This window comes from Pelobates fuscus, chromosome 7, assembly GCF_036172605.1.
Source record: "Pelobates fuscus isolate aPelFus1 chromosome 7, aPelFus1.pri, whole genome shotgun sequence".
Classification (NCBI taxonomy): domain Eukaryota; kingdom Metazoa; phylum Chordata; class Amphibia; order Anura; family Pelobatidae; genus Pelobates; species Pelobates fuscus.
In genome coordinates, this window is record NC_086323.1 from 160,566,434 (window position 1) to 160,581,598 (window position 15,165).

At 41.2% G+C, this 15,165-nt stretch overlaps 1 protein-coding gene across 1 annotated transcript in view; it reads left to right on the forward strand.

The window, feature by feature from the left end:
- CFAP20DC (CFAP20 domain containing) overlaps positions 1 to 15,165 on the forward strand; it is a 340,832-nt gene that overhangs the window by 29,639 nt on the left and 296,028 nt on the right. The window lies entirely within an intron of this gene.

Sequence of the window (15,165 nt, forward strand, 5' to 3'; positions counted from 1 at the left end):
GTCCTGGGGGGGCGGGCAACAAGCGTTTACTCCCCTCCGTGCAGCTCCTCCAGCTTCCCAGTGTAAATCTCGCGAGACCCACGGCCAACTCTGACGACGTCAGATTGTAATGAGCCCAGCGGTCGGTATTATCGAGCACCCACTCGAATATTTATTCGAGTATAACAAGCACCCTAATTTTAGATTAAAAATCGGTATAAAATTTTATACCGATTTTTTATCGAAAATTAGGGGTGCGCGTTATACACGTGTGCGCGTTATACTCGAATAAATACGGTATATATATATATATATATATATATAATATATATTTTTTTTAATATATATACTATGACATGATCTGCTCTTAATTTAAGTCAGTGTTTTAAATTGGTGGAAGGGAGGGGGAGGGCAGTATTAAATTAGAGCAGTGGGAGTGGAGCCAATGTATTAGAGTGTATTAGAGTGAGGGGGGGGCAGGGCTGTGGGAGGCTGTGTATTAGATTGGGAGCATAGTAAGTTACTTGAAGAGAAACTTTTGAATACATTATATGTATGTGTATATATATATATATATATATATATATGTACCCCAAATTACATATTGTTTGCATGGGAATGATACAAGTACGATAATTTTAGTTTGTGTTCGTCTAGGTTGACTTTTTTTTTTTTTTTGCGACCCACGTAAACTTAAACCTGGTTTATTTGGCCCGTGAAGCCTTTGAGTTTGACATGCTTGATTTAGTAGATTCACCCCCAGTGAAAATGTATTTTTTTTTTTTGGGGGGGGGGGTGTATATATCAAAACAGGTTACACAAGTAGCACATCTGTGCTGCCTTTGCTAGCCCTCCTCTTCTTCCCCAGCCCAGTCCAGCTTTTGAATGTCTTCAATATCTGCGTTTCCACATTGTCAGCCTTTCCACTCTCTTGCTATCATTTAAAAGACCTGAATCTTGTCTGAATTCGAAATAATACTACACTTCACGTATATCTTTGCTTTTATCTCCAGATACTCTTACTCGCCCTCTTCATTCTGCGCCAAATATGTACCTTTCTATTTTTCTTGTTATTTACACCCACTTCCATCTGAGTCTTTTCCCACGTGTTCTCCCGCCCTTTGGGATTCCTTATGCTGCTCTGCTATACTCTCTCGCTCATTGCACAACTTTATAACGTCTGTCATAATATCTGCCCCTATTGGGCTATCTTAACTTTCACGTTGTCTGGCTGTGCGTCGTTCCAATTTGGACGCTGCCACCTCACGTCTCTCCTGTGTTCAATTTTATGGTAAATACAATTACTACTCCACCTATAAAGACACTAACACCCTGTTTGATTCTAGGGCGCCGTTTTACAGGGCGTAATGCCACCTTTAATACCTGTGCACTTTCTGGTGCAGCAAAATTATTGTGCCCTACACCTGGTCAAGGTGTATTAATTACAGTTACTGAGATGCCCTATCGTGGTGTATTTGCACGAGAGTGCATTATAGTTTTGGTTCTCTTGCTTGGTGACAATTCTTGAGATAGCATACATCATTTCAATATAATTACGTCTTCACCACTGTGCCTGTAGACATGACATCCAAATAACAAACACAAAATCCGGTCACAAGTAGTTTGGTCCTTAGCAGACTTTATTTAGGATCAGAGTATAGCAACGTTTTCGATCAAAAAGGAGAGGCTTTCTGAAGACAAGCATGACCTGTCTGTTTTTGGAAAAGTCAGCTATTCAGAGAAGTATACCACCTCCCCACTTTCTACACCTCTGTGAACATACTATATTTAGAAATCTCTAAATAAATCTGTGCTTTATCAATCATTTCCTACCATGCATAATCAGATCTCATCCCCTTGACCTTCTGCCTCTAAAACAAAAAAAAATCCATCCTTGTAGCTATTTTTATGTTTTAATGTAACATATGTTAAACATCAGCTGATCTCTCATTTTCTTATATTGTACAACAATCTGCTGGCACTATATATATAATAACTAATAATAATATTCTGTCTTTCCTAGTTCTGTTTTTCCTATTTCTTTTTTTTTTTTGGCTGTATTATTATGGCAAATTGATAGAACATTCTAATTTGTGAATCAAAAATTGCACTCCAAACACTGAGAGATAAATAAACAGGTGGATAGACTGATAGATAGAAGCTGACAGATGGAAAGATGAACAGATGGATAGACAGGAAAAAAAAAGTGATAGACACAAAAAGAGTAAGACAAAGGGCAAGAGAGAAAGCAATCGGCTAGTAGAGAGACAGACAAGCAAATAGTAGAAAGAACGTAAATAAACAGATGGGTAGCTAGATATAGAGAACGTTATATAGAAACACACAGCTATGGGGAAATATGAAGACTTAAAATCATATTGATTAGAAGGAAAGGTAGAAAGAGAGAGAGAGACATACTGTAGACAGAGTGACAGAAAGAGAATATAGATACATGAATTCCACAGACAGACAGACAGACAAACAGTGGGTTACAGAGAGAGACAGAAATAAATTGATGAAAAGGTAGAGAGATGGATAAAGAGAAATCGAGTAAGATGCCATACAAAATCCTTGGAGAGCCTTTAAGAAAACCTTTGTATATAAATATAAACTCAAGTTATCAGTCTGACATATAGTGCATGTACCAGACATTTCAACAACCCTCTTGGTAGAAACTGTAGTAGCAACATGCCCTATTCACATAACTGAAAATGCATGAAAGGAAAGAGGTATGAATCTCATTACATGAAGAACATATTGATTAACCAGCAATAGTAAACCATAGGCACAAAATAATAAAGTGGATTAATTATAAAAAAAAAAAGTAGTTTTTTTGGCTAATGGTTTATATATTAATTATTCTGAGGATAGTGTTTTTTTTGTATTATTTCTAATCAGCAAAATTCTATATTGTAAATTAGCACGTCTCTGCAATGCATCAGCCTTTAATTTGTTTATTGCCAGAACCAATATGAAATGTTCTACATTCCGATTTGAGTGTCCATTCATCATGCAAAATTACATGTAAAAAGTGCTGTGCGGTTCATGAATATTTAATATCATTAATCCCATTGCAAATGGCAGCTCTTCCTTCCTAACCATCACTTAATAAATGTACATATGTGGACAGTTTGTCCCCATACGGTGACCTCCCCCAACAAAAACATTTTCCTCTCTGCTAATGGCAAATTATTTCATACTTACTTACACAAAGAAATTACAGTCTTTGAAATTCATTTGTCCTGAAAATATACAATTGGAACTACATTTAGCTTAAGGTCGGAAGATAAACTGAATAATTACACTCTTTTTTTTTTTTTATATCTGGGTTTATCCTAGAGACACGAATATTGTTAAATAATTGTCCTTTCAGGGTGTGCAATTATCAAGCCATTATTTCAATGGTGTTCATATATTTAAAAAGATTCCCTGCACCCCTGACTTAAAGAACTCAATTTAAATGTTTTATCTAAGTTTACTTTTGAAGCATTTTACTTGCTTCAATTGTTTCCAAAACTCTCCTGCTGTTCACTTGTTTTATATATGTATTCAATGGAGATGCTTTTCAAAAAAATGTTAAGATTTTTGATGATTAAACCTCTGTCTAGCAGTCTCAGATTTAGAATATGCATAATTTTTTTTCTACTGTGCCAGTTCATTCAGAATAAGTCTGCTCTACTCCTCTTTTTAAACAACATCCATATTCTTCTATTAGTATTTTGTATATGTAGTCTGTCATTTTGGATCTACCCAGCAGTGGTACTACCAAAGTGCAGATGGTGCAATCACACCAGGGCACGTAGGACTATGCAAGCCTATTAGATTTAGTGTTGCCACATGTCATAGGCTCATCCAAAAGCCACAGTGTTTGCATTTATAATTTGGACAGTTAAAGGAACACTATAGTCACCTAAATTACTTTAGCTTAATAAAGCCGTTTTAGTATATAGCTAATTCCCCTGCAATTTCACTGCTCAATTCACTGTCATTTAGGAGTTAAATCACTTTGTTTGAATATGCAGCCCTAGCCACACCTCCCCTGGCTATGATTGACAGAGCCTGCATGAAAAAAAAAAAACTGGTTTCACTTTCAAACAGATGTAATTCACCTTAAATAATTGTATCTCAATCTCTAAATTGAACTTTAATCACATACAGGAGGCACTTGCAGGGTCTAGCAAGCTATTAACATAACAGGGGATAAGAAAATCTTAATGTAACGGAGCTCCGTGTACTCCGACCGAGTACCCTCCATTGATGGATGCTCCTAGCGCTCTCAGAGGACTCCAAGCACTGCAGACGACACCACAACCACTGCAGACTCCACAACCGCCGTAGCTTAACTGGAGCCGCGCCGTCTTCCTTCCACCCTGGATCGGCGTCTGTCCTCCAGGACCGTGTGGGGAAGACCTCTCCTCCAGGAGAGAGTATCCGGAACAAGCTCTTAAAAGAGCTAAGTGATTAAGCTCAGGGGAATATGCAGAGCATAGCAATCCCCAGTGTAATACAGCAATTCCCTCCAATAACGAGACAAGGCTACGTTTTGAAGGGTCAGGAAGAACTGAGGACTGGAACACCCAGCCTGCTTTTTATTACAAAAAGGTACATACAGGACACTCCCAGGGGGAGGATGAAATTAACCAATCACATACATGGTACCACCCCCACGTCTCCTCCCCTCAGATAAACATATAACATAATTATAGCATACAGTAAAAATACAGTTTTCACACATACACTGTAACTTTAAAATTATACATTCAATCTCCATAAAAATTACATATTTGAACTCAGCATACATCAAACATAAACACTTCCAAAAATCAGCCAAATCCCTCCAGTGGATCAAAAGTTAGCTGGAGGTCCCTTTATGACCGACCGCAAGCACAATTTCCTGCCCAAAACAGTTCCATAGATTTGGGCTGTGCGGTCGGTCAATTTCATGCCGAAAAACGACTAAGTCCCATTTCGAACGGGACTTAGTCTCTGGAGCTGAAAAACGAAGTGTAGGAGAAGGTAAGGGTCAGCGGTGTTCGGCAAAATGTGTAGCCGATTTCAGTTCCACAGAATCTTTAGCATACACCGCTGACCGCATTCGACTGAACAAAGATGGCCGCCGCCACGTGCAATTAACCTGCAGTAACCTCACAGCCTGGGAGGTAAATTACCTGCACACTTTAACTTCTGGGTGGTCCGCCTGTTTAATACTTGGTTCAGTAAGCCCTATTTACTGAACCAAGTGGGAGAGAGCCAGGGGCAAGTTCTTTTACAGGTCTGGGGACATAGTCTTAAAGGGGTATTGTTCAGCAAAGTCACAATATGTCCCCAGACGGTTCTTAAAGGGCCATACACACCCAATAAAAGTTCATCAGTTTTCAGGGGCACAATCTTCCAGGGGCCATAGTCATGAGGAAGGAGGCTGGCAAACATGCTTCCCCACAATCCAGGGAAGCAGGGCAATTTCTCATTTAAAGGGCCAGTTACAAATAGCGATTTGTAACACTTAATTAAACAGAACTTGCAATAAAAGCCTAAATATGGCTCTCTTTACAGGAAGTGTTTATGGAAGGCTGTGCAAGTCACATGCAGGGAGGTGTGACTAGGGTTCATAAACAAAGGGATTTAACTCCCAAATAGCAGTGGATTGAGCAGTGAGGCTGCGGGGGCATGTTCTATACACCAAAACTGCTTCATTAAGCTAAAGTTGTTCAGGTGACTATAGTGTCCCTTTAAGCTCCGGTTGCATTGATGGGTCTGTGATTACTCTTGCCAGATAGCACTGCGTGAGAGCAGCACTGACCTGGAGTATCTAACAGTTGTGTGGCAGAACAGTGCAGACTGTAAAAAGTACAACCTGGTGGAGACTGGAGAAGGTATGAAGTTGTATCTCCTCCTACTCCTACTCCTCTTTCTGGAACTCCAAAGTGTGATGGAGCAGGCAGGGACAGCAGCATTTATTGTTAGTATACGGAGCCGCACTACATGACCACAGTACATTAAATGGGATGGAGGGGTCATGAAATATAGAAAAGTGATGTATGAGAAAAGAGCAAAGAAATAGAGAGGTATGAGATAGAAAAGGGGGAAATTAAATAGAGGTACATGTGCTGGGAGCCCAGAGAAATATGGGCTTGGTGCGAGTTGAATAGAGGAAGATACACAAGTGGGGGCTGGTTAAAGAAAGATACATATGTTCGAGGTAGGTTGGAGTCATAGACAAGTGGGGTAGGGTAGAATTAAATAAATACATGGGTGAAAGTGTAGAGGCGGGTAGAAGAGAAAAATATGGGTGAGGTAAATAAGTGGATATATGAGGAGACCAGGAACTTCAAAATAAAAATATAAAAAGTCGGTATTGCACACATAAATCCCTAAATTTATGAATACATCATTTACATGCATTTGCACACCTTGCAATATACACTTTCATTCAAAAACACTAACACAGCACAGTACACTTGTTCATTCATAAATGCACGACAAACCTCCCAAATACTTGTTCAATTACACACTTGCATTCACATGCATACTCCATAAATATATACTACTTAATTCACACACTCTCCTTACATAAAAATGCACCTCTGCATTCACATAAATATCAGCATACACTTCCACAGCTGACTGCAACCAATATGCAAAAACACATACCGATACTCCACAAGAAAAGTATACACTTGCATTCACTACACAAACACTCCTGTATTCACACATACCTACACCGTACAAAAACATAACAATCACACACCAACACTACTCAAATACACCTGCATTCATTTGTACTATTAACACATAGAACATTACTTTTATACACACTGATTCTGCACAGAAATATATACTTCAATTAATTTTTATTTTTTTTTTAAATTCTTTATTTTGTTGGTGCAGTGGAAAACTGCGCATTATATTGACTTATACAGGTGGTAAGACATATCATATAACATTGGCGTGTACAGCACAGTATTGTCAGGTTAAACAGCACTCAATTTTTCTTTTTTATCCATATCACAGAACAATTGTCAGCAATAGTGCCTTTGTTTGCTCCTAAGTTCATGGCCCTACTTGTTATAGTGTCGTCCTATATATAGTGTGCTTGTGATGCTATTGGGTTGTTGGGAGTGATTGCACTAGATTGTGGCGTCAGTGTTTTCGTGCAAGATAGTGTGTCTCCAAGTTGGTGCTAGCCTGCCGTTTTGTGCCCTCTGGGGAGAGAGTTTGTGTCGTTTTCTAGGTCTCGGCAGCTGCCAGTGTTGTGGTTGGGGGCAGCGGGGGGGGGGGGGAAATAGTGTGGGTCTCGTCCACCCTTATGTGAATCTGCGCGGTTATCCCAGGATCCGGCTATGCTGGCGATCCGGGCTATGTGGGGTGTGCCTGCATATGGACTATGGCATTAAGCAACCAGCGGTAACAGAAAAAGCTTAAACAGAACAGTGTGCATTAATCAAAACAGTATGCAATAACAATGGGTCCGGTTTGTCCGGAGTAGGTGGTTTCGTTAGTCAGGTCCCTGAGTTCTTGCGTGGGGTGCGAGGGGTGAATGGTCTTGTGGTGGCTGGATCTCCCATCTGGGAAAGTCCCGTCTGAGCAGGCGTCTGGGTGGTATCTGGGAGTCCCAGGCGCGTGGCTAATGCAAGGATGTCCGCCTCCGACGTGGCTCTGTGAGTAGTCCCGTTGTGGGTGATCAATAGTACCCTCGGCAGTCCCCATCTGTATTGTATGTTCGCCGTCCGTAGGCGGCTTGTTAGGTGTTGGAGCGATCTCCGCCAGTGCAGTGTTGCTCTGCTCAGGTCCTGGAAAAACAGCAAGTGGGAGCCTTCAAATGGTAAAGGAGTTTTGCCTCTCACTGCCGACATTATTGCTGCCTTGTCTTGGGAAGTGCTGCATCGCAGTATGACATCTCTCGCCTCCGCTGTGACTGCGTTGTTCCCCGCCGGTAGGCGAAAAGCGCCCTCCAGAGTGACTTTCCGGGCTATGGTTGGAGGCAGTATTGTGGCTAGAAGTCGCCTTGTGTAGTGAGGGAGCTCCTCTGGGGAGATGTCCGTCCGCACTCCTCTGAGTTTAATGTGGTTGCGGCGCAGGCGGTCCTCTTGGGTGGCCACCTGCGTCGCCAGCGCCTGGTGGGCTGCCTGCAAGGACTGCAAAGTATCAGTGAGGCTTGACACTCCACTGTTTAATGTCTGAATTTCCCCCTCCATTGCACTCATACGCTCTGTGGTTTGGCGTACCTCTGTTTTCAGGGTTCCGAGGTCCGCGGCCAGCAGGGATTGTATCTCCTGCATCCAGTGCTGCAGGTCTTGTTTTGTGGCATAGGTGTCGTCCCTAGAGCTTCCATGTGCCGGGGATGTGTTGGTTTGCGTGTCCTCTACCCCTGTCTCAGGTGAGTGGGCTTTCTGCTGCTGAGCGGGGGAGGCCTCTGTGGCGGCCATCTTGGACGGGGCCTGTCTCTGTAGCATCTCCCCAATGTTCGGCTGGTCTGCCGCCGCTGCCTGTTGCAGTTTCTGCGTGCGGCGCCCCATGGTTGCAGAGATGTCTCTGGGTGTTGGGGTGTCTGTCTCCTCCCAGGCTGGGTGGTAGTACGCCCCTAAGCCGTCTAGGAGAGTCTCTAGGCCGTGGCTCGCGGGCTTGAGGTAGGCCCGGTTGTTCCGTTTCGCCTTTCCCGACCTAGTTTGTTGGAAAAAAGGCATCGGTCGGTTCAGCACAGTTCCCCCGGTCTCGTAATGTGCTTATATTGGTTGTGCGGGTAATGGTGTTCGGGATAGTTGTAATTTAGATGTCGCAAGGTTGGGAGCCGATGGAGACAGCGTCCGTTCAGTTTCGTTCCCAAACCCCGCCCCATACTTCAATTAATTTATAATACATAGTGTGACATTCTGTCAACACAGTAATAATATATAATTCCATGTTTAGAATGATCCCTAAAATTAATGAGCTTGATATCAGACTCTTAATTAGAAACATAGCTTTATTTTTATTCATAAAGTTTTTTTTTTGCTTATTTTATTTATTTATAGGCAAAATATACATTGCATAGAAGCTGACACTTATGTAGATATTACATCATTCAAAAAATCACTTAATACTTTTTCATGTCATGGACCATTTTATTTCAAATATATATTACAAATATAGCAATTAACATCACAATCCAGCTCAATTCAGAGGCAATAAAACAGTATTGGTGTGTGAAACAATGACAGTTATGTATAAAGAGTAATTCTGGGGCAAAGTTCTAATAGTGGAGCTTTCTGTTGGTGTCATGGTGACTACATCACCTTTAGAATGTTGCCCAAGATTTAGATGTTATCTTGGGCAACATTGAGCACTGTTTAAAGGGACACCGTAGGCACTGTATCTGCTTCATCTCATTAAACTGTTTATAGTGTGTGGAGTCCCCTGGTACCATAATTTCTTTCAGCATTAAACCATTTTTAATGTTTTAATACTAAACAAGAGCCCCTGGCAGTCCATCCCCTCTGTGCTGCTTTGGCTAATAAGGAAGTACTAGCCTGAGCAGCAATGGGCAGCTGAGGCTGAGAGTGTCAGCTGACTGCTTTTAGCCTGTCAGAGCTCCAACTGACGGTATGACTGGGTATGACAACAAGGAAGTGTGTAATCTCTGCCTTAGCTATACATACAGAAGGGGCTGGACTGTGGGTGGTCAGAGACTCTTATTTTTTGGCATACTGCACAAACATGGTACAACACTGAATGGAGGGACAGTGACAGGGCACTCCAAGCACTATAACCAATTCAAAGAGATGAAATGGTTATAGTGACTACAGTGGCCCTTTAAGAATGTCAGCATGAAAACAATACAATAAATGTTAATTTATTTAAATAAATGTTCAAAACACATACCAAAACTGAAACTGCATTATATTCAAAACATAACTATGTACTTAAAAGTAAAGATTAAAGTAATTTATGCATTACATGTTTTATATATATTTTAGTTCTATTATATGTAAAATATAGAATTGATTGCATAGTTTAAACAGATTCTTACTATTAAATAGATGTTGTAGGTGTGTGGAGCTGCCTTTTATTAAGTGTTAAAAGGCATAAACAGTCAAATAGCTCTCTGCTTTTCCTCTTCATCATCGTGAAACATTACAGATTATGTTTAAAGGACCACTCTAGTGCCAGGAAAGCATACTCGTTTTCCTGGCACTAGAGTGCCCTGAGGGTGCCCCCACCCTCAGGGACCCCCTCCCGCCCGGCTCTGGAAAGGGGAAAGGGGTTAAATCTTACCTTTTTCCAGCGCTGGGCGGAGAGATCTCCTCCTGCTCTCCTCCTCCGATCCTCCTCTTCTCCTCCCCGTCGGCTGAATGCGCACGCGCGGCAAGAGCTGCGCGCGCATTCAGCCGGTCACATAGGAAAGCATTCATAATGCTTTCCTATGGACGCTTGCGTGCTCTCACTGTGATTTTCACAGTGAGAATCACGCAAGCGCCTCTAGCGGCTGTCAATGAGACAGCCACTAGAGGACATAGGGGGAAGGCTTAACCCATTCATAAACATAGCAGTTTCTCTGAAACTGCTATGTTTATGAAAAAATGGGTTAACCCTAGAAGGACCTGGCACCCAGACCACCTCATTAAGCTGAAGTGGTCTGGGTGCCTAGAGTGGTCCTTTAAATTGGTGTAATTTATTTAACTATGTATCAAGTTTGTTAAATGTTAAAAGCTACAATGAAAAACAATATAGGCACCACAAAATATATCCTAGTAGAGAAACACAGAAGAACATAAAATACAAAACAGCATAAGAGTGCACACGGTTACACGTTTATTTAGTAAAGCAAATATTCAAAGTGAATTTCAAATTTAAGACCCGGATAGCTTGAAATGAAAGCATATCTGACCTAGAGACTTTTTCCCAATATGGTTATTTTGACTAAATTTGAAATTCACTTTAAATTATCACTTTAGTTAACAACCCTACAAATGACACATTTTACATTGTTTAGATTTGTTTTTCAAAAAAGATCACAGTTACGCATTTAAAAAAAAAAAATGTAGTTATTTATTTTTATAAAAGTAAAAATAGATTAGGTTTTTTTTTTTTACATCTTAATTGTACATTTTCATGTCTAAGTTTATTTATCTGTGTTATCTTGTGATATACCCTGAAGACTCAACAAATCAACAATTTTTGTGACTACCATAGGATTCTCTAGTTATTCTGCGTTAATTTGTCAACATGTCTAAACTATCTTTCTGTTTTGAAATAAGCTCCATACAACACAAGGAAACATCTTACTTACTTGACATAAGATAAATAAGAACCTTTGACGAATAAACCCCAGTGGCTCTCTAAGGCACCCAGCTATTTCATATGACAAACTGTAACGCTCTATCTTTCTATCAGCAATTCCCAGTACTCTATTTTCTATTTGAGCTGCACTTTATTGTACCGTTATTTCCTTGCCAACATGTTAATTTCCAAGTGAGAAACTGACAAAACTCCAGTATTATTAGAGCTAAGCAACAAAGACAAATTCTTCCCTCCAAGCAAAAATACGTGTAGATAGATATGGATAGATTGGATAGTCAGATAAATATATCATTATTTCTCATTTAATATTTACTTGTTATATTAGGTTTTTTTTTTTGGTTTCATATACACGCTTAAGAGTTTAAGATGTTTTATTTAGACCCATTGCCACAGGTTTAAAAAAAATCAAGCACCTCGCCATGCAGTCTGAATTTACAAATATTACAAATATTTCTGAAAAAATGTCTCGTTCTGAAGACCTCAGTGAATTCAAGCACAGTACTGTGATAGGATGCCAGCTTTGCAATAAGTTAGTTCATGCAATTTCATTGCTATTAAATATTCTACTTTCAACGGTAACTGGTATCATTGGAAAGTGGAAGTGTTTAGGAATAGCATCAACTCTGCCACAAAGCAGAAGACTACATAAAGTCAGAGAAAGGGGTCACCGAGTGCTGAGGCGCATCATGCATAAAAGTCGCCAACGTTCTGCTGATTCCATAGCTGCAGAGTTATAAACTTCCACTTGCATTAATATCAGCACAAAAACAGTGTGGCTGAACTTTCATGGAATGGGTTTCAATGGGTGAGCAGCTGCATGCAAGCCTCACATCACAAAGTACAATGCAAAGCGGTGGATCAAGTGGGGTAAAGCACGCCACGACTGGACTCTGGAACAGTGGAAAAGTGTTCTGTAGAGTGATGAATCACGCTTCTCTGTATGTCAGTCTGATGGGTGAATCTGGGTTTGTTGGATGCCAGGATAACGTTACCTGCCTGACTGCATTGTGCAAACTATAAAGTTTGGTGGAGTAGGGATAATGGAATGGGGCTGTTTTTCAGGGGTTGGTCTAGGCCCCTTACTTTGTGTGAAGGGAAATCTTAATGTTTGGATGAGCTTGGCGTGGGCAAACTTGACCCCAACCTCATGACTACCTTTAGGGCCTGATTCCAACTGCTTGGTTCAGGTGCCTCCTCTGCCTGTTAAAGGGACACTATAGTCATTAGAACAACTACAGCTTAATGTAGTTGTTCTGATGAGTATAATCATTGCCTTCGGGCATTTTAATGCGAACACTGCCTTTTTGGTGAAAAGGCAGTGTTTACATTGCCCCTAGGGACACCTTTAAGTGGCCACTCCTCAGATGGCCACTATAGGTGCTTCCTAGCTCAGGGCTGCACAGTAGGCAGCTCTGCTGTTCAGCGTCCCCACGCTCTGCATGGGGACACTGATTTGGTGCTGATTGGCCAAAACAGTGTTTGGCCCTGCCCCCTTTGCCGATTTTAGCCAATCCAATTCTTTCCCCATGGGAAATCATTGGATTGGCTACAAATCAGCAATTCTGATGATGTCACAAGGGGAGCGAGGCCAGTGCCGGTGGACCCATGGAGAGCTGAAAATAAGGTGAGTTTTAACCCATTCTGAGGAGATTAAGGTGGGGGAGGGGGGGCAAGCCACCTTAATGGTGGCTTTTGTTGCACTATAGGGTCAGGAATACATGTTTGTGTTCCTGACCCTATAGTGTTCCTTTAACACTATACCTCTACCTACTCCACCAACGCTGCTTTGCTGTTTCTGAGGCTGGAGGACTCTGTGATTGCTGGTTTGAGTATAAAGGAGTCTGATCTCTACATAACCCTGCTACATAGGCTAAACATAGCAATCTTCAGTAGAAAGTAAGGAGAGATGGGAGAGAGCTTGGGCCACAATGGCCACCTCAATAAAGCATGACCGTCCTATTCACACTTCTATCCACCAAACTACCCACAACCTCACTGCTGCCCACACTATTATACACATGATGCACATGTTATAAACATGTCACATACACAATTAAACATACTACTACTACTACTCACACTGTCACACATACATACAAAAATACACTAGTACACATATATATACATACACTCACACAGACACATGCAACAACTTTTCTTATTCACCTTAAACAATCTAGTTTTTTGTTTTTGGAAGGTTACGGAGGTTTGGGGCCCTTAACCCCTTAAGGACACATGACATGTGTGACATGTCATGATTCCCTTTTATTCCAGAAGTTTGGTCCTTAAGGGGTTAAATAATTATGTGAATACACATGCTTATTTGTGTGTATCTTAATATAGTAGAATTAATAATAGTATGTGCCCATTGACTAAGTTCATCCACTCTATTTTTCTTAACGTTATATTCCAATTCATTTTTTTTTACTTTCATTTTACTTTTCTGATAAAAAAGAAAACTTTTTTTGGGTTACAAGCTTTAACATTTTGTTGCGGTCACCGGCCCGCCGAGCCTCACGGTCGTGCCCGACCGGCACGACCGCTCCGACTACACGAGCTTACCTGCTCGTCGGCGAGCCGGGAACCGCGCACATAGTTCTTCCGGGCATCGCGCCCAGATCCAAGATGGCGCCGACCGCGTGGTCGCGTCTATTGCTAGCCCCGCCCCCGAGAATTATACCAACGTGTGCGTGACGTCACGACGTCAACGCACACGCACGTTTTGGGGTCAGAGGTCGCCCTCTGACCAATCATAGCCTAGAGAGGGGTATTTAAACCCCTAGCTTTCCCCATTACTTTGCCATGTCGTGGTTTCAGTTTCCTGGTTTCCTGAAAGTGCTATTCTCGTGTTTCTGATTTCCTGGTATCCTGATCCTTGGCGTTTCCCTGGTTATTCTGATCTCTGGTTTCCCTGACTTGGCTTGTTTAATCGGTATTGAGTATTTTCTGGCTTCCTTGACCTCGGCTTTCCCTTTGACCATTCTCTGTCTCTAGCGTATTAGTCCGGCCATTCTAAGGACCGGTTTACGCTCTTTCCTATTATTTTCCTTTTCTTACTTATGTATATGTTTACATAGTTTCTGCGTGCTGGACCACATTACTAGTCGTGACACATTTTTATACTTTTTATTTACTGATCTTTTTTTTTTTTTTTAAGCCCTTTTATGCCAACAACACTGTAAACAGAGCTGAGGACTAGAATAGCCAAGTTTAATTAATCTCCATATAGGCAGGGTTTTGGAGTAAGTCTGGTGCTCATGGAATATGCGACTGCTGAGCATGATAACAATCAATGTCCTGGTCTGGTGACTCTAATAGCTTGACTTTTTCTAATATCTCCAGTGTGGCCATGAAGGTACAACGTGGTACAACGTGGACACCACCCATTTCAACCTTAGAACCCAGTCATTGACTCTCTTCTTCAAGCTAGGAAAGCTGTCACTGGCTGCATTTACCATATGGTAAATACGGCCTGTACATGGTGATTGTCCCATGGATTTCACTGGAAGTCCTTAATTTCTCAATGGGTTTTTAATTTTTTATTTTATTTCAAAGGTGCTAGGCATCATCAAATGTTTGCTCATCCTCTTGTCGAGAATCTACCGAATTGCCTGAGTCTATTGAGTTTTAAACTGTGCAAATGTACAAACGTGTGCACATAAGATGACAGGGCTACATGCTTGCTTTTATTTACTGATTAACAAGGAAAGTACTACAAAGATTACAATTTAGTTGATATAACCCAAAGAAAACATCACGCAAAAAACTGAAATTATACTAATGCTTCCATTATGTGCTATACTACATTCCTACACATTTGTGTAAAGGAATATCTGTCATTCCAGCTGCTCGACCAAATATTGAACATCATGCGGGCCTTCATTTGGCTGCAGAAAAAACGAGGATTAA